Source organism: Myodes glareolus, chromosome 13 (genome assembly GCF_982192425.1).
Source record: "Myodes glareolus chromosome 13, mMyoGla1.1, whole genome shotgun sequence".
In the NCBI taxonomy this organism is placed as follows: domain Eukaryota; kingdom Metazoa; phylum Chordata; class Mammalia; order Rodentia; family Cricetidae; genus Myodes; species Myodes glareolus.
In genome coordinates, this window is record NC_142038.1 from 33,769,039 (window position 1) to 33,796,429 (window position 27,391).

Here is a 27,391-nt window from a genome sequence, read left to right on the forward strand (position 1 = left end):
TCTGTATGTTTACTGTTTTGATTGTTATGTGGCAAGAAGACTATTTTATTTTTGATCCAGTCTATTTGATATTCTGTAAGCATCTTGTACCTTTATAGGCATATCTTTCTTTAGGTTGGGAAAGCTTTCTTCTATAATTTTGTTGAATATATTTTCTGTACTTTTGGGTTGGACTTCTTCTTTCTATCCCTATTGTTCTTAGGTTTGGTCTTTTTAGAGTATCCCATACCTGGAAATTTTGAGTTAAACTTTTGTTAGATTTAATGTTTTCCTTGACCAATGAGTCTATTTCCTCAGTTGTATCTTCAGTGCTTGAGATTCTCTCTTCCATTTTTTTTTTTTACTTTGCTCTTTATGCTTACATTTGTGGTTCCTAATAGTTTTCTCATAATTTCTGTTTCTATAATTCCTTCAACTTATATTTTCTTTATTGTCTCTATTTTTATTTTCCAGTATTGAGTCATTTCTTTCATTTGTTTGATTACTTTTTCTTCTTTTTAATTAACGGATTTGTTGATTTTTTTTCTAATTTTTTGCTTGTCTTTTCTTCCACTGTTTTGAGGTAATTTTTCATTTACTTTTTAAGGGCCTCAAACATTCTTCAAAAATTATTTTTTTAGGTCATTTCCTTCTGCTTCATCTATATTTGGATTTTAAGTCTTGCTTTTGTAGGACCACTAGTTTTTGTTGGTGTCATGTCGCTCTTTATGGTGTTGAGTGTGTTCTTTCTTTGTCTACCCATCTTTTCCTCTGATTGGTGTAGTTGGGGTTGTGTCTCTGGTCATCAGTCTTCCAGGTGCCAGAGGATCCAAGGCTCAGATGGTTTCTCCTTGTGGTGCTGTCAGGGCCATGATACCAGTCACCCTGGAGGTTACTTGATGCTCCTGGAGGTTGTTCAGCGCTCCCAGGGGTTGCTCTGCAATTCCAAGGGTCATTCAGGCCTTCTCCCAGGGAGGTTGCTTGCTTGGTGCTGCTCCTGCTGAGGTTGTTGAGTTGGGCCTCCTTCAGCAGAGGTCACTGGCTGGGGCCTGCTCCCTTGGAGGTTATTGATTTGCACTAGGTCCCACAGAGGTCTTGGTTTGGGTATGCTTCCTCAGCAGTGGCTCCCTTGTACCTGTTCTTGTGGAAGTTATTGCCTCGGGCCTGCTCTGGCAGAGGTTACTGTCTCAAACCTGGTCCTGTGGGGGTCGCTGTATTGGGCCTGCTCCAGCAGAGGTTGCTGGCTCAGGCCTGTTTCCACAGATGTTCCTGGCTTGGGTATGCTTCCCCAGAGGTCCCTGGCTTGAGTCTGGTCCTGCAGAGATCTCTGGCTCAGTTATGAACTATGACAAAATAATCTTATGCCTGGGAGGATCACCATAACAGGAGGAACTGTATTAAAGGGTCACAGCACTAGGAAGGTTGAGAACCACTGTTGGAGGACATTTCACCCCCAGGTTCCAATATAACTCAGAGGAAAATAAATACCACATGTTTCTTTATAGTACTTATAAAAAATGCTTTCAGCTGCAAACAACATTTTTGTGTTCAACTAGCTGACTGTGAAGTAATTACACGCTATGAATTGAATTCATAAACTATTATTTGCTTTTAAATGAGAGTTTCATCTGTATTGGACATGGAGTCTACCAAATGACTTAGTTTCAAAAAATAATTCGGAGTTTTGAAAGTACCATTAGTCTGCTTAGTCTGGGAGCATATGGTGTCGCCAAATCATTTCATTGCTGTGCACGCCAGCTCAGGCTGGGAGACGGGAAGGGGAAGTACAATAGTGAAGGCTTCCTTCAGTTCAAGGGTTGTGTTATACCCTTCAATGTGTTCTTCTTTAATTGGAGCAGTCATGCCTACTTCAGGGGATCGCTTTAAGCGATATAAGAGAAAATGCACTAAGAAAGGGCCGTACAATGTGATATCACTCAGGTGAGAAGACTGAAAGTTTCATAGCCAGGATTTATTCACTCAACTAAGGTGATGGAGCCCAGCTGTGGGTAGCATGCAAGGAAGCCACGATACCTAAGCATGACCTCGGCCTGCCAGCAACCTTCTAGTTCATGGAGAGCAAGCCAAAAGTCAAGGAAATTATTCAAGGGACTGGAAGCAGGATGATGTGAAATCCCTGACAGGGAGTCCCAGAGGAGTAAGAAAAACCAAAAACTGATTTGCTGACAGCTGCCTCTCTGGGTAAAAAATAAGATTTGTTCATTGGAACCAGAAAGGAAGAGAAAGTACATGGCTAGAGCATTTTTTGTAGAAAAAAATAAATAGAAGAAAATATGACTCTCTTAAAAATCCTTGGAAAATTATCAAATGAAAGAAGAATTGGACATTTTCTATTACTTTTCAAAAAAATGGATTGAGTAAAAGGTTAGAAACTGCTTATAAAAGGACACTTTGGGACTTACAAGAAATTAAGTCGAAACATTAATTCACATTCTAAGTTCCTTAGAAATAGATTGGTTTAGAAACAAACGTGCTTCTAGTGGAGAAGAAAAAAATCATCAGAACTATAATTAAAATCCCTGGAGCAGGTGACTTGTTAAAATTAATATAATTACAGATGTCTGAAAGTCACTTAAAACTATATTTCTGATGATTGTCAAAGGATTATTTTGGTCCACTAAATGCATCTTTCAGAATTAAAATAAAGATTGTAGGCCATTTAGGAGGCAAATTTTGTCATGGTATTAGTTTCAGATTTAGAGTCAAATAGACTTAAAATCAACTCTTTATTCTGCCAACACTTTGTTCTCGTTAACTTTGAAATGAGTAAATGTTGCATTACTCAGAAGCAATTTTCTCATCTTTTAAGAGGGAGCAATGCCACAACTATTACTCAGGTTTGGAATCGGGGTCAAATAAGAAAATGTATAAAATAGTTACTACAGTTTCACAGAAAAAATCATTAAAAATAATTGAAATTAACACAGGAGTGAGAAGGATCAGAGGTCCTCATATTTCTCATTTTTGGTGGAAACAGACATAGACAATCTTCCTGATGTGTTCCTGAGTTAGCATTTTAATTGGGCTAATGATCTCATCCAAGGCAAATGAGACACTCAATCTTATCTCTTCCAGCTAGGACATGGTGATTCTAAATTTTCTTTTCCTATAAATTAAATTTGCATACGGTGTGGCTTTAGCTGTTTCCTAAATAAGGCTGTACCCACACTTTATATATTTTACAAAGTATAAATGAGGACATAGCCTAAGACAACTTTTATCTCCCTAGAAAAAGTTCAGATTTTTCCACATTTGACACCTGACAGCTTATTTTTCTGCCACAATTTCACAAGAGAAAAAGGAATGAAACTGAATGTCACTGAGACAGGACTACAAAAGAATTACAGCAGTGGTAACAACAACATATAAATTGTCATCTTTCATCTATTCCTGACAATGCCAACATAATATCTTTACCACTTTTAAAAAGAATGCACATGAATCCTGGCAACTGTTTCAAATATCAATGGCAACTGACCCTCAACTGCCAATAGAGCATAGCACTGTTTTGAAACGGTTTTCTGAAATAGGATTGGTTTGCATGAATGTGTTGGCCTTTCATGTCCAGTAGGAGCACATCCAGTAAATCTTTGGGATTATTTGAGCATCATTTCTGTTGGAGTCTCAACTCATAGGAGCCTCTTGCTAACTGCTGTATCCATTAATCTGATTTGCGGATATACTTGTTTACCCTTGTTATAGCATTAGGTCAAGTGTTTGTCCAGGATTCCCCGCGGGTTCATAAGGAATCTTTATCAACAGCCATATTGAAATAAGCCAGGATGTCTGGACAAACTCCTTAGGTTTTAACTTTCTGCCATGTTCCCCTGCAGCATTTTGTGAATGGACCATCAGTGAACCGATACTTTATCACTCGGCACATGAGAAAATCAGATAGATAACCAGCAACAAAATATGTGCAAAAGCAAAACAAAAGGAAATGTTTAGGCCATGTGATATAGAAAGTCTCATTGCAAATGCTCAAATCCTGTTCTTTTGGAATGCATACATTTAGTTACATTTTAACTTCCTGCATGTATGTGATGGGAGTAGGGTATGTGCATGTGAGTGTAGGTGCCCTTACATGTGGTTGTAAGTCACCTGGCATGAATCCTGGGACTCAAGCTTATGGAAGAACAGCATGTACTCTCAAGTTTTAAGCTATCTCTCCAGTTCTAAACTCATTTTGTCCTTCAATAAAGGAATCTCATAAAATAAAGCAATTAATTGGGGGCTTGCTTGCAGCTTCGGGGAGTGAATCCATGGCCACCATAATGAGAAACAGGGTAGCAGGCAGTCAGGCATGGCACTGGAGCATAGATGAGAACTTACATCTTTACTGAAAATTGGAGGCACAGAGAAAGAATGGGGAGAGGAAAGGGGAAGAGAGGGGAAGAGCAGAGCAGAGCAGAGGAGAGGAGAGGAGAAGAAAGGAGAGGAGAGGAGAGGAGAGGAGAGGAGAGGAGAGGAGAGGAGAGGAGAGGAGAGGAGAGGAGAAGAGAAGAGAAGGTCTAGACCTAGTGTGGGCTTTTAAAGCCTCAAAGCCCACTCTCAATGACATACCTCCTTCAATAAGGTCACACATCCTAATCCTTCCCAAAAAAATCTAGTAAGGGGACCAAACATTCAAATAAATGAGGCAATGGTGGTCATTCTCATTCAAACCACCACAAGGGGAAATGAAGAATGGATATTCTCAAACTATATTGCATATATATTCTCAAATAATAAATAACACCTTTTAAAAAAATCACCGGTCACTTCAGTCTATAAAAATTCTGGAATTGAACTTTCATGATGCAAGTTTTATCCATATGGTGTTCTACATAGCTTGTAATGGGATCCACCTTCTCTATCTGGCCCCACCAGTAAACTTGTTTTGATAATCTGTGAATTGTAGATATGATCCTGTAAAAGAGACATATGCATCCCTATAAATGTTGATTGTAGTAAATTCTTCTTTTCTGTTGACAAGGTTTTAAGCTACTTTTAGAGATAAATAAGCTGAAGATATTTTTTAAGTACAAAAATCTATATGAAGGGTAATTATCCTGGTGAATTTGAAGAAAGAAAATCCAAAATCAACTTTCAAAGTCAATGTATTGAATACCCACTGAATGTAGCAAAATCCACCAAAGTCTAAAACATCTAAGAGACATATTTAATTTTTTTTAAATTGAGATTTTGATAAAGGAGAAGCCACTTTCACAAGGATATTATAGCAAGCGAGGCCCCTTGCTCCATCCCGGCGCCCAGCTAGCTTACACCTGAAATAATCATACAGAAATTGTATTCATTTAAACACTGTCTGGCCCATTAGCTTTAGCCTCCCATTGGCTAACTCTCACATCTTGATTTAATCCATTTCTATTAATCTGTATGTCACCATGAGGTCGTGGCTTACCAGGAAAGATTTTGCATGTCTGACCTGGTGTCTCCATGACTGCTCTCTGACTCTACTTTCTTCCTCCCAACATTCAGTTCTGTCTTCTCCACCTACCTAAGTTTTTACCTATCAGGTCAAGCAGGTTTTTTAATTAATTAACACACAAACAGAAGGACCTCCTACACCATCAGGGTACACATTAAAGTGAGAAAAAAAATTCTAAGTAGAAGAAGTTGTAGTTTTTCCAGTGGTTTCCAGGATAGGAAGCCTAAGAACTAATACTGGAGGAAATAACAACATTTTCAACTACTGTGTCAAGAAGAATTTCCTCACCTTGCTGTCATAGATAGTGCTTAAAAGAGAAATGTTAGCAAATTCTTGAGGTCAACACATCAGCTTGACTAAAGCAAAAGACCTGATAACTTTTGCTGACTTTATCTCACATCAGTTAAGAGGAAAAGACATTCAGAATCTCAAGTCACTAAACATATAAATAAATAAAAATGTTTATTGAGTATGTTTTGGTCTCTAAATAACTAACAGAGTCATTCATTTATCTTTGGGGGGGGGTATCACATATAGGTACAATCATCTTTTTTTAAAAGCAAAGTTGATTTATTTTCTTTGGATGATATTGGATGAAATTATTTTTAAATGAATTTCCTCTCAGTGAAGCCAATTTATAAGTCAATAAATAGTATTTCAAAAGCCCAATAATTGAAATTATGCTAGGATGCAGTTGGCATGATGACTTTTCTCATCTTTCTATTTCAGGTTTCTTGTGTAGAGCTCATTCTTTCGCAGATAGTCAATTTGAGTCAAGTAGGCTCCTTCTCCAGAATACTGGAATTGGGATTTAAAAAAAAAATAGATTTTGAGAAAAAGGAATCATAAGATAGCAGTATTTTGTTACTTGCCTCATAGATTGGAGATTCAGAAGAATCAGCCTTATGGAGAGAGACAGATATTTCAGGTCTCCAAGCTTTCATTTCCTTTTGAATTGCTTCCTAAAATGTGTTTCTGTCCTTGCTCTGTGTGTAACTGCTCAAGTTGCCCAACAGTCGCATTCTCTCTGAATCTCTCTCTCTTTTTTTCTGAGAAGAATCAAGCCTTTGCAATTTTATGTTTTAGCTAAACAGACATACACACTCATATCAACTCAGCCGGCAATTGCTGTTAGCCCAGAATTGCTATCATTTAGGCTGCTGCTGATTGGAAAGTAAGAGTCACTGAACATTTTCCAAAGTAGCTTTTGACGAGCTTGGGCTTCCATGATGGTTGCGGTCTCTGAGTGTTCATCTATTTAACTTGATTGATCCATTGTAGATTGTTTGGTTTTTCTTTTTTTAATGATGAATATAAAAAAAAAGCATTATGGTAAAACCAGTCTCTGGAGAACAAGTGAATACAAGCACATATAAGACAAGAACCTGAAAGTGTCCCCAGTCCCTGACACATCCTTGTGTGAGAGGACCAGCTTTTCCACAGACACCATGCCTTTGGAGATGTGACTATGTAAAGGTTTCCACCAGCAGATTCTACAGAAGAATCTCTAGTGTCTGGGAGTGTTGGCCTTTCCAATAGAAAGTGCCTGGAGCACCCTGCACCACCTCTCCCAGCCAGCAACACAGCTGCAGCTCTGTTTGTTGACATGGAAACCGTCACTCACATTTCCCCGAGAACTCTGGGTTGCTTCCTGGAACCCCAAATGCTTTCTTTCGTGTCCATTCTTTTTCTTCTATAAAATCAGATTACAAATAAACCATCTTATTTTAATCCCAGCACTTGGGAAGCAGAGGCAAGCAGATTTCTGAGTTCGATTCCAGGATGGCCAGGGCTACACAAAGAAACCCTGCATTGAAAAAAAAAAACCACTAGCTAATGAATAAACAAATAAACAAATGTGCAATCTTAGTATAAACTGAACTTTTTGTTGTTGTTGTTTTAAGCCTAGCTTTTTAACAATTGAGCCATCTCTCCAGCGCAGGGTGAACATTACTTTATTAAAGCTTACTTTCTACACTTTCTTTCTGAATGGCAAATGAATTGGGGCCACATGAAGTCTGAAACTCCAGGGATATTTTATCTCACCCATTTAAGACCTTTGACTTAATAAGGGAAGGAATACAGGAGAATTAGGGTGTTGAAATCCAGAAAAACCAAGAACCCTTGTCTCATTGAAGCCCACACACTGGCACCCCTCTACTGCTGAGTCTCCCCTGAAGGAGTTCACATAATCTAAGTTTCACTCAGTTGAGACTAATGTCTGGTTGCTCTAATGTTCCTTGATTTCTTCTTCCTCCAATCCATAATTATAATCCACATCAGCCATGTTGGAAATTCTAATTGTTGTGTTATTCATTAATAGCATCTCACATTTAAATTCTTTCATGGTAGTGTCTGATGTCACAATTTTCAGAACGATCACCCGATGACATAATGAACGATATTTCCTAAACAGAAGAGACACGCCAGCAGTGAGCAAACATGATCTCGGGGAGGTTATTAGCAGCTCTGATAGAACCGCTGCTCTTCCTGTGAGGAGACAGTACTGTACAGAAAGTTCCAGACACAAAGTCCTTTCCTAACAGCAGCAAATTTTCCCTAAGAAACAGCTATAAAAAAAACTACACAGGTTTGTGATTATTATTGTAAGTGCTCTTCAAATAATAAAAAGTGGGTAAAGTGGAGAAAACGCTAGGCTAGAACAATTCTAACAGTTACCACATACTATGTGTAATTTCATGACAGGTTTTCCGTGACAATATAACTGAAATGAAAAGGGACACGTGAATTACAAACCCCATTACATCATGTCTTCGCCACTAGAAAAATCAGCCATATCTGCACTGCATATGTCTAAGATAAATACGATGGTTAGTTTTGAACGTCAGCTAGGCACACCATTGAATCAGAAGTCTCGCTGAAAGACTGTCTAGATCAAGCTGGTCTGCAGATAGGTCTGCGAGGGATTGTCGTGATTACATTGATATGGAAAGATGCAGCTGAAAGAGGGTTCCACTTCTACCCCAGTTTTAGAACCCTGGACCATTTTAGAGTAGAGAAAACAAGCAACACGTGCATTCTCAGCATTCTTCATGACTGTGGACGCATGGGACCAGCTGCTTTATGTTCCTGTCCTCTTGGCCTCCCCCCAGTCATGGGTTGGAGCCTGGAGCTATGAACTGAAAGAGACCCTTTCCCCTCTAAGTTGCTTTTGGCCAGAATAATTATCATGGCACTATAAGTAAAATGAGAACAGATTAAGGTAAAAATGAAATGTCATGGATGAGGCATTTTCCTAAGGCAAAGTTGCTGACGCCACTTTTAAAACATACTTCTTGATAGTGAGATGGAGTGCCATGAAAAGAGACATATTTTATTACTCCCAAATGTGCCTTTACCCTCACCTCCCTTACCAGGAGAGTGTACAGTATAGATAGTAAGATCTTGGGGTGACTGTCCCCACAAAAGTGTCACTGTAGCTTTTGGTGTTGTTGGCATCATAAAAACTCCAAACATCCCTGATCAAAGTTTCTCAAGAATGATGTATAAATTTCCTCAAAACCTTTCAATTATTATCAGTGGCACTAATGTCAAGATGGATGCGGAATTTGAGAATCCAGAGGCTTATTCACATAATCGATTAATTTGACAAGCATTTATTGAATGCCCATCATGCATTATAACCCATATAATTTAATGTATGTTTACCTACATCTGTCAAAGTTCTTATCTGTGACCAGTAGACTCTTCAAAAGAAAAAATAAAACCTGTGGACTTGCTGAGAATGCTGGACAAGTTGTGTAGAACAGAAAGAAGCCACGCAGCAGGTACGTGATAGTCTCTGTGCAGTGAAGAAATGGCAACCATCACCAGGCACAGACTCTTCCAGAATATTGGCCACCAGCATCAACTCACAGCACCACAATCTGACATAAGTGGCATTTGATATCATTACCCCTATGACCAAAAACATATTCTTCTATATGTAATTTTCTCTGATACTAGATTTATATTGAGTACATATGATATTTGCCTTTCGGGGTCTGGGTTACCTCACACAATATGATGTTAGTGGTGGCACTTATGTCATCTTAATGCTACTAATGGAAAAATAGCAATTCGAACCTAATTTCACTAAGTCTGTAAAACAAATCCAGACTTACCTTTCTCAAATACCAGTAGGCATTCAAATAGTTACGGTTTACACAAAGTACTATTTTCCTCTTTTTCCAGTGGTAATACCATTTCATACCCTATAGAATGACTCTAGAAATACACCAAAGACTTAACAATCAAACACATTGGTTGATACATGTTTGAGACCTTGTATTTTAATGCAAGGTTGCAATAAGGAAATATGAAAATTAAATATTAAAACTGAATAGGTATTTATAAATGGTTTTATTACAACACGCTTGTTAAAACTTTTAACCCATTTCTAATCCCTGTTGAAGGATTTCCAAACACTACACTTTTCCCGAGCATAGTAACAGCCAGTAGTTGAAAGGTGCAAATTATCGAGACTTTTCTCTGGTCTCCAGGACAGATAGTGGTTTGAACAGTCCACAGTTTGTGCAAGGGCTGCAACCTCTCTAGAAAATCTGGTCTCCCAAAGCTGTCATTGTCTGTAACAGTCCTTGCCTGGCTGAGTCTCTCTCTCTCTCTCTCTCTCTCTCTCTCTCTCTCTCTCACACACACACACACACACTCATAAGCTGTCAGACATCTTTTCCTTCTTGTCTACTATTATCGAATTTATTTAATATAGACTCTATTAATGGAAATTCCCTCTAACAGAAAAGTTCTTTTTTTAATCTCCAAACTATTCTTTATTAATTTAATGTAAATGTTAACTTAATATCATTTCACAAACTTTTCCTGTTTAATGTCAATTAATAAGTCGCTGGTTTGCTACTCAAAACAGCACTTAATGTCAATTACTCCAATCAGCCTTTCCTTTGAAGCTAGAATTTTCAGTGAAACTTATTTTAATATGTCTTTAAATTTGCTCGGTAATGAGTTGAACAGATTTTTAAAACATAATTCTTCAAACTTTTTTACTATTATTAAGGAGCTGAAAATAGCTACTTCAGCTTTCTAAGTGATCAAAACTATACATCAAAAATTTAAATAGTGCAAAATTGCTAACATTTACTCAGGTAACCCCGTAACAGATTAAATAAAGATTTGATAATTGTTCCAAATAAGCCATCTCTCATATGTATGCCAAACATCATGCCATAAATACATCCTTAGTTCTTCTGTCAAAATTTTTTCAAATCCTTTCTAATAGAATTATTAGCATCAATAGAACTTGGTTTTATAAAAACATTTTAAAAAGTATGCTTCTCCTTTTAATCATACATGTTATTATGGATGTGTCATTTGCAAAAAATTCAATTTAGACATAAAAATTAGATAATAAAAAAACATACTCACATCATGGCAAAATTTAAAACTAGAATAAAATCATAATGTGGAATGTTACTGGAAGGATGAAGTACTTCATCTCTTGTGTCTAATTTTGCCACATAAAAAGAAGTATTAATTATTTTTAAAATTTGGTAGTATGGTAAACATAGAACTGATTCTCTTAGATAAAGAATTTATATAAAATGTCAATCAGCTCTCTAACTTACATTAAATGATTGCCTTTTGATACAATTATGTACAGCAATTTTTAAATTCTCTAATATTATCAATAAACTTATTATGATTATCATATATAGATTCAAAATCAAGTTTTGATAAAGTAGCTATCAGCTCAGGATCATACTTAGTCATTACTTAGCAGCAGCACTAGACACTAGTCTAATGCTCATGTAGAATCAGAAATTACAGATGGTAAATGCTGGCTTTGCTTCTTAATTTTAGCCCATAATAAGCTTTTCCCTTTTTTTCCTATTGAGACCCTGCTGTCCTGGAATTCACAGAGCTCTATCTGCTTCTGCCTCCCAAGAGCTGAGATAAGAGGTGTATGCAGCTACATCCAATTCATATTATTTTTAATCTTTCTCTACCTCCCTGCTTCTAAATACCAGAATCTCAAAACTATAAACAAATATCACATAGCCAAAACGATGAAAAAATTGAAATTTTAGTAAAAATGTCTTGATGAATGTCATAATACTAACAAAACTGTTGATACGAAGGCATCCATAAGGTTATTCTTATCCACTTATGCCCCCCACATGGCCGTTGGTGATCTTAAGAAAACTGGGAAAGTCAGCAAAGAACATTTTTAGCTTAATATTAAATCGTCTTTGGCAGCTAAGAAATGTTAGGGGCTGCTGAGCCAAACCGAGTTCTCTCTCACGTGCCTACACCAGTTCTTCAGCAACCTGAGGAGACATGACGCTGGGAAGGAAAGGAAGCAACGTTGAAAAGTTACGTTCATAGGACAAAGGCTTTTTAGTCCCTCTGCCTTCTTTTCCTTTGTGGATTAAAAAAAAAAAAAAAACCTAACAGCATTTATATCTGATCATTGAGCCCTACACCACAATTATTCTCCAGTCAAAACAGCTCCATCATCAGCACCAACATGGAAGCTGCCTATGATTTGAAATGTACACGTACCACATCATGTAGAAACTATTAGAGTGTATGTTCAAGTCATCGAAAACACTCCATCAGTTAATGCATCTAAGATAACCACAGAGGAGGCACCAAAATACATGGCTAGCATGTGAAGGAATGAAAATCTTTGTCCTGGGTTAGCTCTAACCAAGAAGGAGCCTAATTAGGACTCTACTTCTACTTCTCCAGCTGTCTTCCATTTGTCTGTGTTGTGTGGCTGGCTGTTGGCCTGTCTGTGGTCTATCTGCTGTGTGGTTCCAAACTGGTCTGTCCCTGTTGCTTCTATGATGTGCCTAATTTGTGCCTGTCCTACAGAACAAGGGGTTTTGTTTTGTATTTATTGAGTAACACAGAAAACATGATACAGTCTTGCACAGCAAACATTACTTTACTGATCCCAAGTGATCAGAATAACTATAAACAGGTAATGTCAACCTACATCCACACGTTGCTTACATTTATGGGACTTTTGTTTTGTTTACGATTACAGAAATCCTGCAGTTTGCTTTCAACAACTGATTACCTTAGCACACACACATGCACACCTATTACTCAGGGCCGGGGATAGAAGAGTACATAACTTAAGATTAAATGTATCCATTTAGCTTAGGTTTGTAAAATCTGATCACATGGAAAATCCAAAGCACAGCAGTGTTGGCTATATTGCTCTCTTAAAGGCAGGCAGGTCAAACTCAATCAGGCTAATTACTAGGACAGTGGGTTAAGTACATATTCTTTAGATTATCTCAAGGCATATTGTTAATTTAGCTGCCAGGTCAGGCAAAAGTTCATTTTCTTTGAAGAGAAGAAATTTTTCCAGATTAAAACACATCACCGGAAACAGGAAGAGGAACTTTTTACGGAAGGGAGCTGTCATAGTCATCACGGGGCCTTAATGTTGGGAGTTCCGAGAGTGGAAGGAAGACCAGGAGGAAAGACTGCGGGCATCCCGTGTTTAGGACTAGCTGCAGTCTCTCTTCAATTTGCTCTCGACTCACCTTTCTTTGGTTCTGGTTTCCCTTTAGGTAAAATGACCATATTTCTGCACTATTAAAATTTTGCTATCTTTTAAAGTGTTTTCCCATTATCCTAGTTCCCTTCCTAGTCCCTTGATTAAAAACCATGACCAGGATAAATTTGCAGAGGAACGGGTTTAATTGGCCCACAAGTTACAGTTCCTCATCAAGGGAAACTAAAACTGAAACTTAAGGAGGTTGGAGCAGAAACTGAAGCCAAGATCATGAAAGAAGCCGGCTTCCTGGCTCAGCTAGCTCTCAGGTCCAGATTCATCTGCCGGGGTGCTACTTCCCACAATAGGCTGGTCCCCCCACCTCAATTAACAATTAAGAAAATGCCCCACAGACACTCCCGCAGGACAGACTAACAGAAAGGAGATCTCAGTAGGGGTTCTCTCTTCTCCGATGACTCCAGGTTTATATCAAGTTGACAACAGAAGCTACCTATGTTGCTTGTTTAAATTCCTTTCTGTCCTTGGTAAAAAGTAAAGTGTAATGTCTCAAACTGCTTTCAGATTCTAATTCTAGTCAATTCAAATCACCTGATTAACGCTGAAGAAACAGATGACTTTTATTGTACCGTTCTCCTGCGGAAGATGAGATCACTGCTTATAAAGTTAGACGACCATCAAATTCTGCATTCTGCAGCATAGACACTGGTTACAATGCAAACCCTGAGTGGGATGTTAAGCTTTCCCAAGGTCTAAAAGCTCCGCTTCAGAAGAAAGGGAAGACTGCGCCAAACTGTCCTCTCCGATCTCAGGCAGGGCTTGAGCTTTATCTGAGAACAGCTCAGTTCTAGCAGGTGAATGAATCATTGACACTCATTAGTGGTACCAAGCTAGGGGTATTAGTGGGACACAGAGTATGGGAACCACATTTTGAGAACCTTCCGCACACAAAACAGTGTCAGAGGAAGTTGCGTTCCACCAAAAGCCACATTGTTCCTCACCCTTAACAGTTCTCTTAGTGGTACCATAGAAATCAAAGCACACACTTTCGATTTATTTTGGTCTGAGGAGATGCTTTATAACATTTCTGTGACTATGTTAGGGTATGAGGACATTTTAGCTCCATGTGCCCTCATTCCATTTTTCTATTGATAAGAGCATAACAATTATGTAAATATTTAAACTGTATTATCATTAATGTTAATTTTATGCATATTTAAGTTTCTATATTACAGTGGCTATTTTTACAAAGTCTGTACTCATTTCATCTTACCCTTAGGATGTGTCCACTCGGTGTTCTTCATTCCTTTCTACGTGGCCGTTTTTCTCCCTTCCCCCTATTTAATATATTTTTTAAAATTCAGGCGTGAAGAAGTTAAATTTTCTTGTGTCTAATCTCCTGGAAAACAACTTTTTTAACCTATATTTTTTAACCTATACTCTTGAAGGATATTTTCTCCAGGTAAACAACTCCATATATTTGATTTTTCTCCTTTGACGATTGGCAGTGCAGCCCACCCCACTGTTACTGAACTTGCATAGCTCAGTTAAGAAGTCAACTGCAAGCTTTGAAACTATTCGTTTGAAAGGAGTAGCCCGTTTTATCCCTTAGCAACTTCTTTGTGGTTTTGCCATAATAAGAACGCTCTGTCCCTGAAAAAAAGAAAGGAAGGAAGGAAGGAAGGAAGGAAGAAAGGAAGGAAGGAAGAAAGGAAGGAAGAAAGGAAGGAAGGAAGGAAAGAAAAAAAGGAGAGAGAGGGAGGGAGAGAGAGAGAGAGAGAGAGAGAGAGAGAAAGAAAGAAAAGAAAGAAGATTTCTCAGGTTGGATTGCTTCATAGTTATTATTCCAGGGTTTTTCTGAAAAGCCGAAAGATGGTAAATGCTTCCCAGCTGTGCTCAGGCGTCAGCCTCCCTTATACAAGACAAGAGGACAGTGCCTATCCCCAAAGGAGCTAATATGCACTGGAGTCCTCTTGTGGTTTTAACATAGACGTTTAGTGCACGTGACCAATAAGAGCCTCCTAGGTTAGGCCTTTCCCAGTAGAGACTCTCAGGCTAGGCCGACCCTCAGTTTGTGGATCTCCTCTCTCTGAAATTTTATATTAGCGACTCTCCGTTGATTCGTACTGTTTTGGTAAGCTCATCTAGATCTTTCTTTGTAGTTGCTCTAGAAAAGGACTATCCTCTTAAATAATCATCTATGCGCACTGGTCCAGTTTGAACAAAAACCCAACCCAAGATCAATAATAACTGGTGGCTGGCATTTGACCTAAGTGTGGGTGATAATGTTTCCTTTGGGTGCATAAAAATGATCACCGAGTTAGTGATTTAAAGCAATGCGCATGAAGCATAAAGCTAGTTAATCTTATCAATAAAAGTCAGGAGTCAGAAATCAGAGTTAAAAACCTAAAAGATCAGAGAAGCAGAGCAGCAGCCACAGTCCCTTCTTACCTCTTCCGTTCCTCTATCCAAAAGGGCAGAGATCTTGTCTCAGGCCCGCTTTACCATTTCCTGTTCTCTCTGCACAGACCTCCAGACCTCTATGATTAGCTAGTGCATAGCTCCGCCCTCTGACTCCAAGCAAGCTTTATTTGTCAGAACACAAACAAAATATCACACAAGAGCATATTTATCATTTCTCTATGCCAGTAGGCTTCACATAGCTTGTCTGGGTCCTCTCCTCAAAGATTTGTAGGCTGTGATCAATGAGTTTTTCATGCTATATTCTTTTATACAACTCAGGAATTCCACCAAGTTCCCACAGTGGTTAGTAAAATTCAGTTTATGATAGCCACGCTATTAATAATTCACTTTGTTACTGTCAATCAGCTGAGAATTCTCTGAGCATTGTCCCTCTCGACAGCATCTAAACAATCCCCCTCACAAGACGCCAGCCTCCTTCTTTAGTATCCTGAGGGACATCTGTCACTGGTCTGCTAATATGGAATGTCTGCAAAGTAGCTGTAGTGTAGAGATGCCTAGTCCATCACCTCTATCGTGTTCTACTGCCTAGGAATAAATCACCGGATCTACCTGCACTGACAGTGCTCTTACACAGGCTATGGCTGACGTCACCTCCTGATGTTACCACAAGGGTTCAATCGAGAAAAGTGGGAAAAGTCCTAGGATAAATGGATAGCTCATGTCTTCAAATGTCCAGTTTGGAGAGAAGGAAACACTATAAATTTGATATTGATGCTACTGTGTTAACAGTGAAAACATATTGTATAGTTTAATAACTGTCAGACCAAATAAATCAGAGCTGCAGCCCCCAAAGGTGTCCTGGCCTTTCGCTCTCATCTGCTAATACATCTTCTAACCAAAGAAGACTCATGAATGGCAGAAACTAAAGAAAAGATACAGCCAGAGAAAATCATAACACATCCGAGAAACTATTAAGAAGAAATAAATGTAGAAACAAGTCCACCAACTCTCACTAAACAGTCATGCATCTACATTATATTATTTTATTATCTAATATGCACCCTCATTCAAAGACAGAGAGTATTTCTTTCAACACAATGCAATCTGTGGAACATAGATACAGACCCTGAGCCCTAATAGAAAAAGGAAGCCAGTAGAAAAGTTGAGAAGGCAGATGTATTTTAGAAAATAGTTTTCAAAGAGCCAAAGTTGAAACATGCATACCCATAACCAAAGGGGTGTGATGTGGTAGGAAGTGCCTTATCAGACACTCTATAGCCTGTGTTTCCTGCCCTGTGCAAAGGCGGGGCAGGATGCGACAAGCAAGGCTCTGCCATCGTTTCATTGTGTGAGGGTTAGAACAACAATGCAAGAATCATGTTTTTAAGTAAAGATTTTTACAGTGTTTATGTACTGTAAATAAAAAAGGAAAGAAAAATAGGACAAAAATAATTCCATTTGTTTAGTTGGCTTTTGAGACAGGGCTTCTCTGTGTAGCCCTGGCCATCCTGGAACTCACTCTATCCACCAGGTTGGCTTCGAAAACAGAGGTTCTCCTGCCTTTGCCTCCCAAGCGCTGGGATTAAAGGCATGTGCCACCACGCCTTGCTTAGAAAAGAGAATTTTGAAGTCAGAAAAGTTCTCTGAAATCAAGACAGACTGAAAAGCACATATTAAAGGGGTGCATTGAGTGGTCACAACAAACCTTCATGTCCCCTTATTCCCAGTGACTGGGCAGCATGTCTGTCTCTAGTGTGGAGCCAAACACTGTTGTGTGGACTGTGTGGACAGCTCATCATACATGGCGGTGGCTTGTCCATCATATGTTGCCCAGTGATGGTGTTCAGAGCAGCAATGACCCAAGACAGGAAGGTTGCTGGGGTATAGGCCCACCCTCGATGCTGCCTCAGCCTTCATCAGTGCAGTGTTTATTCTTAAAGAAAAGTAACAAATGCTAGATTAGGGGGAGGAGTGCATTGAATTCGAGAGGTGGGGCATTGTAGCCCGAACCCCTATACAGGAAGATCAGCCACTGCCCTGTTCAGCCACAGTAAAGACTAGCCTCAGACCCTGGTGTTCCCTAACACAAGGTTTATTTCCCTGTCCATGCTACACCCTTCTGGGTTGGGTTAGGATCTTTTCCATGTGCCTTTTTTTATTCTGGGGTCCAGGTTGAAAGCCTGATCTAGGATGAGCAACCTTTTGACAAGAGGAAAAATAAGCCAGTGAGCAAAGAGGCAGTGTCTGTAAACGCCTCTGGTTAGAACTGTGGCCATACAGTCCGCCCCCTCCATTCCATTGCCCTATGTTGGCACACAACCAAACACAAGGACTGGGAAGGAATTGTCTCTCGCAAGGAAACTAACAGCAGCAAGGTAGAACACGATTCACTCCAAATACTAAGAGTCTAAATGATTGCGCCATATCCCAAAGTAAAGGAGAAAAAAAAATGGCCCTTAGGACTCAGGTGTGATAATTAATCTTCTTGGATTTAAAATCTGCTAGAAGAGACATATCTCTCAGTATCTATGAGAAGTCTAATGAAGAGGGGAGACCCACCCAGAATATGGGTGGCACCATTCCGTGGCTGATGTCCTAGGCTGAATAAAAAGAAACAAAGAAGAACGTGAGTTGAGTATTATTGTTTGGCTCTCCCGGCCTTGCTGGTCTGTACTCTTAACTTCAAGCCCAGATCAAGCCTTCTTTCCTCAGCGCAATAGGAAAAGTGATGACTGGAGTAGGTTTTCAATGAAGCAGGGGACCGGGAGAAAATTGATCAGGGCTACATTGCAGTATGTACTGCCCGAAGTCAGGGAGAGGATTTCCGTGGGAAAGAAGACATGACTCAAGGATTTTTATAGCCAGTCAAGTGTGTCCAGATTGCCTGTTGGTAACCAATTCAGAAGCTACTGGGGTCAGATGCTGTCTGCAAACAAAACCTGCTTCAGCCATCTTGCTGGAGTTTGTCCTTTAACGAGTCGGGAACTGCTACAGGATATTTGTTCACACTGTGACACCCTGAGACAGCGTTAATAAAGTTAACCTTGAGTCAGAGGGTGGAACCAGTGACTAGCTGACTGGAATTATTATCCATAAAGAAGTCAGGAGTGTGGATAGAGAAGACGCACAGGAAGGAGTAGGGAGGGACTTGGAGACTGAGCTGTATTTTGACCTGGGAAGTGTGGAGAGACAGTTGTTTCTCCATAGCTCCTTTGATCTATCAGGTTTTCACCCCAATATTTGGCTCTCAAGTCTTCATTGGATAAATTCATCATGAGGTCATTGGGCTCACTGGTGATGGTTGCCCTTCTGATTTCCTGAACGTCAGTTTTCCTGGTTTAACCGCTTCAGCTAGTTCACCTGCTTGGCAAATGCACAGGTGTTCCTCAAGCTCCTCCCCTCTTGAAGAGACAGCATTAACTTCCTTTTTCTCGAACAGACTAAAACTGAATGTGTATGAAATAGGCATTCTTATAAATGTAGAAACTCAGGCAGCAAACATCTATATTCTTTTAAGTTAAAAAATGCTTATATATAAATAGAGGTAAATCATAAAAGGAAATTAAGAATAGATAAATAAGCCTGAATGCACTTCAGTGGTACCCAGCATAACCCTGGGTTTGACCCCTGACAGAAGAATACAAACCTACACATGACAACAGCAAACTTCCTATCCAAGCACGTGTGACAGTACACTCCTGTCATCCCAGCATTTGAGATGCTGAGGCGGGAGGATCAGGGAGCTTCAAAGAAAGATGACAGAACAGCATATAAAAGTTACTTCCAAACTCCCAGGTTCTAAGGAGAAAGGCCGATAAAGAAAGTCTTAATGAGCTCGTGTCCTGGAGCATCGCGTAGCAGCTCATGGGCAAACGTTCTCTAAAGTGGGAGACTTTGACTTTAAGATGAACTCTGATCTCATTATTTATCTTCCTCAAGTAAAGCATGTGGTTGTGATTCACTTCTTTTTTTTTTCCATTAAAGAAATTCATTTGTGGTTTGTTCTTTTAAACCATCGGGGACCTGCTGCTTTCATAGGAGTCTGTTTACACTTCTCCATTTAGCCTTCTACATTTTGTGTAGTTCATACAATATCATGGATAAAGTCATTCTTCTTTTTGCCTAAAAATAAAAATAATAATTAGCCAAGTAGTAACTGCCTTTTCAAGCACAGCACTGGGTTCGTCTTCAAGTAGCGTTCTTCCATCGCCGGAGACTGTGAGGAAACACCCGTGTGAAGAGAGGCCTGGTCAGATAGGGATCTTTGGAGTGATGTTCAAGCTGATGTCTTAAGGAGGAGAAGCAATTAAGTAGGTGAAATCATCTGACTGTAGGTATCCGTCAAAGCCAAGAACGCTGCTGAAGCACCACATGGAAAGCAGAACAGAAAATGACCGAGACGGCGACCGGTGCTCATAGTGTCGCACACATAATAGCCTGGAAAAAAATTTCAATCTGAAAATAAAGAATCAATGAATTAAAGTGATTAACTAAGTCATAGTCTTGCTCATCAGCAGAGTGAATAACTTTTAAGAGTTTGAGACCGAGTAAAGCCCATGGACACTGAAGGAAGCAGACTCTAGATGTTTAGAATGCCATGTCTTAGCACAAGCTACACAGAGAGACATGCAAAGAAGCTTTTGCTGGATGTGACAGACAGACATAGATATCCTAAAACCAGGGTGACAAAGACATGCTGCTGAAAACAGAGCAAGGGGGGAATATGCACACACTGGAAACAGGGTTGTGTTAGACAGTGTTCACATTCTGGGTCATCACTGTACTCTTCCAACACATGGATGCATAATGGACTAAGCTAACCTTTTCTCCTTCAGTCTCTTGTAGATACTTCCCCTGAGTTCCTCTCAACAGGGGTTACCCACGCATGTCTGTTTTCTCGTTCCGTGTCTAGAAAGGATGAGCTCAGTAGAATCACATGCTCCATCGTGGTTCCGAAACATAGGAATTGTACTTATTCTTGAGTCTAATTGAGGTTTGAAAACAGGACAAATATAAATACTGCGGAAAGATGAATGAATTCTTTCTTTAGAATGTATGTAAGTTCTTAAATCTAATGAGGTAAAGAAAGAGGAAACAAAAAACTATGAAACGTGTGAGAGTTTATTTTTTTTTAAAGAGCTTCTTAGGAATAGACGTAATTTCCATATGGACCAAACCCTAAAAGTCTTACCAAGATAACTTCCACATGCGATCACACAAATGGCCCATGGTTTTAAGTGTGAGCTGGGTGCTCTGAGCTGGAAGAGGGTACCCAACGATGGGATACTGCTGGTAAAGACACAGGGATCAGACTTCACCTGGAGCTCTGGTGAGAGGCCGGCAAGTGCCACAGCTATCCCAAACTCTGCTCATTAAGACATTGGTTGGTGACTTTGGACTGTGTCAGAAATCTCACCAAGAGTTCTGGGTGAAGCTGCAGAAAGACTAGTTTCTAGCAGCCTCATTTTCTTCCATTTACCCTGAACCATCTTTACACAAAGACCAATGGCCTGAAATACTCGCATGTACCCTCAGTGAACAAGCATGCCTAGCAACCTTTTCTTTGAAATTCTATTTACCAAAAGAAAGTGAGAGCGTTAAAATTGGGATGATTTGATATTTTCATTTTTTCTTTACAGAATGAAGGATCCCCCCATGTTTGAATGTGTATTTAGATTTATGAACAGAGACCCCGTGTCAACTAGCTGAGTGACAGATTTAAAGACTTCTGGTCCTACCTAAGATCATTCCTATGTGTGTTTACAACCTAGACAGTAAGATTCACTAACAAGTTCTGGTCATCAACTGGTAGACATGTGACTCGATATTCCTACTATAGATCAATATACAAATACACTGTCACATTTTAACTTTAGAAACAGCTCTACCAAAGCCTCTTTCCAGCTACTGGCCATTGTCCCACACATATGGAAGCCAAACTCCTAAAATGCATTTGCTCCTTTTGACCAGAAGTCCATCCTCATCTGATCGCTGATTTCTTCACCGATTTCTTGTTAAGACCAACAGTGATCTTCAAGGAGTTGAGTCCAACAGCCATTTCTCATCACAAATGGAGGTTGCCTAGCAGTTACATACACCTACAGAGTTCTGTTCTTTCAAAAAAAAAAACCCACAATATCAGTAAATAAATGAGAATTGGATTTTTCCAAGCTTACCAGCCCAAAGCCTTTGCACCATCTGTCTTCAAGACGAGAATCACTCAACAATGTGTGATTTTGTTTCCTTCAAAACATATTTGGATTGGCTTCTCACCTTCCTGGTTCTCAGCATCCTGGTCCAAGCCACATTAGGTGATTGCAATGGTGTCCTGTCTTTCTTCCTGCTTTTCTACCCATGCTACACATAGCAGAGTTAGTGTGCTCCAAAAAGTAGGTGACAAATTACAATATTCCTTTGATCACAATCTTCAAAGTACTCACAATGACGGCCAAGATACCACACAATCCGCCTCCAGCACACCTCAGAGTCCGTCACCTGTCGTTCCTCATCTCCTTCCACCCCTCACCTCATCGGGCCACTTGGGATGCATCGTGCTAATGATCACTTTTCCAGGGACCTTTTGGGCTGGCTGCCTGCTCTGTTTGCTGTATTCTGTGCTCAGTGTTCGCCTTATTAATAACACCTAAGCACTGTGCAAACTAGCCCTTCCTACTCCATCACAGGGGGTATTTACAAAATGAATAAGTACTACATCTATCTATGTACTTTCTTATCTATGATACGTTTTATCTTACAAGAACGCACTTAGACATTTGTCTGTTTTCTTCCATTAAAATGTAAGTCCCATGAAAACACGGATTTGCCTATCACAGCTTGTATACTCCCAGTATGCATGTCATAAAATATATGCCCAATACATGCTTGTTAAACAAGGTTATGAGTTTCTCCCCTTCCTCTATGGCACCCTGACTTATAACAAGCTAGCAGCTATCCTCTGAGAGCCTTCTTCATGATGCCTCCTATAACCCCCTTTCAGGGATGTTCTGGTAAATGGTTGTAAGTCTCCTCTCCTTTTGTAAATTGGTTTTTTTTTTTGCTTAACTCTTAAACCTATGGGAATTATTTCTCTCGCTAGATTTAATAAAGACAAATATTTTTATAATATTTCTCTATAGAGTAATATTTAACTTAATTTAGCTTGAGGATGTAGGAAGGAACATTTGCACATGTGTGTTCATATGTCTGTTTAATGCTTTGCTTCTGTCAGAAAATTTAGTTCTTTTTGGCCTCAGTTAATTTTAATATCTAAGACAAATCAATTTAGAAAACTAATTTATATTGGGCATGTTCTTTTCAATTTTGTAGATGCTAAGAAAGATGCTGTAACATAGTGTTTCTGGCAGATATTATGCTTCTCTCAAACAAAGTGCACCTCTGGGCTCTCATGGAAAAACAGACAATGCTTTTCTTAGCCGTTCAGGGATGGAGCGTGAATACAGGACATCCATGTCCCCTGTCAATTTCAGCATCATGGCAATATACTGAAGTTCGAGCTATTTATAATTTATAATGAAGGGTAATTGTGGTTTTCTTTTCATTTTCAACTGCCAAGCAATAATCCCACTGCTGACATCAATGGGCAGCAAAACCACCCCTTCCCCTTGGCTGTATAGGATGCAGATAAGCTTTTTTTGAGGTTGTAGACAGCTTTCCAGACAATCACGAGAGATAGGACCTTAATTTAACCCCAAGCCTGCAGCATTTCCTCTGGGATGCGGATGACTGATAGCAAGGAAGAGGGCAGAGAAAGTATAGATTTATTGGAAAATGGATGCTGCAAAGCAGGGGTGCTAAATTTCTTCTCTAAAGCATTGTTCAAAAGGACAAGCTCAAATCCTCCTTCAGGATGAAAACCCTAACTATGGGGTAGCAGGCATTTTAAGCATTTGATTTCCTAAGCGTAGGCTGCGCGCGTCCTTCCCGCTCATCATGGGCTGAAATGACTTGACTACACAGGCTTTAATATCCTCTGCCCAGGACACCTCGGTGATTTTTAATTTAAAGAAAATGAGTCCTTCGCTGACAGCTTGATAGCCTTTCCCGTGGGAACATCAGGGAAAGGTCTCCTGTCCGTGGCACCGATGAGCATCACACAATAGCCAGCTCTTTAAACGCGGGAGTAAATAGATCTTTATTAACAAACACTGGATTATGTGTTTCTGTATCACAGTCTTCAGAAATAACCTCTTAACAAAGGGAATACATAAACCATAATGGGTTTCTTGCCCTTTGCTAAGCAAAATATCAAGGACTTCTGCGGGGGGCGGGGGGCAGAGGTTAAGTAACTCTTTTATTTACTAATGATAAAGTTAATTGTGTGAAACCTAATCCTACCGGGTTGGAAAAAGAATTTTTCTTTTAAATAACACTTAGCCCTCATAGAGTCTTTTTAAAATAAAATAAAATAAAATAAACATTGCAAGCTTCCAAAGAAAGCAGACACATCCATCTCTTCATATAGCTTGAATTAATATACTACTGCAAGCAAAAACACCAAGAACCTTCCACTGCAAATGAGTACCGGAGAACGGCGAATGCCTGTCTTTCTGTGGGTGCTCAGGGTAGTGACTCCAAAACGTAAAATATCCTCCTTACTCTTTCCATCCACTTGAACTGACCTCGTGGCACAATTTGGTGGCCAATTATAAAGTAGCCTGCATTGCAGAAGAATTAAGACAGTGAGTGAGTCGTCTAGAGAGCTGCCATGGTTTTTCTGAAATTCTATTCATACAGTCTGTGAATTTTAATACCTAGTTTTAATTATGCAGTTCTATCCAGCGACCTCCTCTCATTAGTTAGGCTGTGTGTGTGTGTGTGTGTCTGTGTGTGTGTCTGTGTGTGTCTGTGTGTGTCTTTAACCTTGATTACAAAGTCAAACCATTTTAGCTGAAATTGAAAATATCTGTGTATTTATAGAGAAAATAGAGGGCTGTGTTTTGATAAGGTCTCCAGAGGAGCAGGGCAAAACCTAACCCTGGAAGAAAGAAAGGCTGCCTGGGCTTCGTATCAGACAGCGACTAACGAAATCCTAAGAGAATTTGTTACATGAGCCAGTGGGCTGAGGCAACCTTTAACATGCGGGAAACTGGAGTTAATTAAACAGTTACAAGAACCCTATCTATCATCCTCGCACGCCCTCTATCCCAAGCCCATTTACATTTTAGAATTGAAAAACTGCTCTCAGGACTGTTGATAAACCGTGTTTACTGTCTCCATTGATTTGCTACTTTTGCATAACCTTTATGTTTTAATTATCTTATAGTCTTTCTTGCAGGCTCTTCCATAGCCCTTGCTCTCTGATTAGACGTCACTGGCAATTACTGAACACCAGGAACACACCTTTTAATGGATTCATCTGCTTGGAAGTTATTAGATGACGGTGGGAGCGGAAATGTTAAGGAAAAAAAATAATAATGCTGAGCAGCTACATCCAAGCCACAAGTGTGCTCACGGTAGAAGGGATGCACTCGGGTTCTGTACCTGCTTTATAGTCACGGGAATGGAGGAAGACTCTGTCTTAGACAGTTTGACAGAGAAAGCACGCAGACGGCAGCTATCAATTGAATAATTGAGATACAAATTTCATGCCTGAAGGAACTTGCATTCTGAGGAACAGCTGGAATAAAAGTTATTCAAGACTAAGTATTTTTATAAAATGAAATCTTTATATACTATAATAAATTTGAATTGTACAATGTATGTCTATTTCTTCATTTGTTAGCCTTTATTGGGTACTTATACCAATACTGTAACAAAGAGTCCATTAAATGTCTCATGACGTGAGGTATGTTGGCCTCATTTTTCACACAAAGGGAAAGAAACGTAAATAGTAACCAGGTCACACAGCCTGCAGATAGATTTAACCCTACAGGTGTTCGGTTCCAGACCTCTACAGTATAAGCACTGGGCAGTATGCTAGGAGACATATATTGATATTGAACCCTAAATGCCACTTTCAAAAAAATGGTTAGCTCTTTTTTTATGATTTTCCTTTTTACTACCCAAATATCTACCCCGAATCTCAGCTTGAAGTTCAAATTATAACAACTATTTCTGAAGTTCAAGATAGCTTGACACCAAGGATCATACGAAAGGAAGTGGGTGGAAATTCTCTCTATCAAGAGGCCTGACCATTCTGTGTGGATTTCTAGAGGAGGCACAGTAAGGAAAAAGGGAATCTGCTTTGCATTTATTCTTAGAAGTTTGCATCTAACTGTGTTTTATATTCCTGAAGGAGAAAAAAAATGTTCCAAAAGGGATGCACAACCCCTCACAGCGGGACGGGGACAAAGAGGAGAGCAGTCTTGGTGTGCTTTCTGTCCACTTGATGCTTTAAAGGCAGCATGGGAAAGTCAGAGCTGCCTCTTGAGATATTTTGAATCAGAACTGAAAAAAAAAAAAAAAGCTCAGAGCTGGGTCTTGAGCCTCATAATGATTTTGTCATGAGCTGGACCTGGGTCTCTGCTTGTCAACTTGGATGAAAGTCGCTGGCAGGGAGCCAGGCATCCTCAGAGCCTCCCAGTAAGTGGGCATCTCTTGTTAAAGCTCATTAGGGTTTGATAATAGATCATACCAAAACACTTTTATATTAAGACAAACATCAACACGTAGGGAGATTTAAAATAAACCATGGGAGTTTTTTTTTTAAGATAAAACATCAACTCTGACAGAATTATTGAACCATCAATAGGGCGCCTAAGCCAAACATGACCCTAATTCCTGTCGCTAGACACTCACTCTTTCCTACTTTTGACGTAGAAGGATGTGGGTAGTCTCTGGTGTTCCTGATGTCCCTCATCTTTGTCACCATTGTCACTTAGGAATTTAGACTTTTTAAGTCTGTAAAAGTCTTAGGGGCCTATAAAGATACCCCCATCTTCTGGACCCACATTGAAGACGGGAGCTTTTTGTGAATCCTGTAACAGAGCACACATAAGCCTTTTTCTACTTCAACATGAGTTTCACTTGGCTTGGCTCCCTCCAGACTCACTTATCCTTATTGTCATTGAATGAAATGCCCTGCCTCAGAGAAAGGGATTCCATCTTCAGTGCGTGAGGGAGTGATTAGCTTGGGATAACCATGCATTTGCTCCATCAGAATGGTCCCATCGCCAGTCCCTAGGCCCTGACTGAAATAGTCTTCTGAAGGAAAGTCTATTGTCTGGCAGTAGGCTTGGATTTGGAATTCTGCCTCATTTTATCTGGATAATTTGCACTACTTGGCTTGAAGTATATTCTAAGTTTTAACTTGATCTGGTTGGGGCCTCAGCACAATCCACAAGGTATGTGGTTTCCTAAACATTCTAGGTTTGCTCCTGGGACGATTATCACTCTTCTGCTTCAGAACCAGGTTTATGTGGTTTAAAATCGCTTCTTCTCAGCCTGCATCATCACAGGTCCATTCAGGTAGGCACAACCATATTAGCCAATCTGTGTACCACGGTATCCACCCTGTCATGAAGGCCATTCCTCAGCACTGGAGAAGTGGGTATGCCACTCTGGGTTTTTTGGGGTTTTTGTCTGTTTTGTTTTGTTTTTAACTGAGAGAATGCATTGGATGCTTGACACACACTTGTGCTTTGGGGTGGGGCTTTTTTGCTTGTTTGTTTGCTTGCTTTGCTTTGTTTTGTTTCTTTAGCATCTTTTTAATGTAATCCATCTCAAGGGTCTTCAGCTCGAAGCCAACTAGAAGACCTTTATTGTTCTACTTGATATGAAAGTTAAGAACAATGATTTGAACGAAATCTCATTTGTTTGTTCATTTATTTACTTTCACATGCAAGGGAGGAGGAGGGAAACAGTCTATGGGTGTGTTACACAGAATAAAAGGCACACACTTCACAGTGCATCTGTCAGCCGTAGAGGCAGATGTGCTGTGGCCTTAACTCCTTGGGCCCAGGCTTGAGGTGTGTGACAGCTATCTGGAGAGCACCCCTCACGCTACAGACAAGATTTAAACCTCCCTATCCATCATCTTGCTTGTACTACCATTGTGGCTGTTTTTGTTTCTT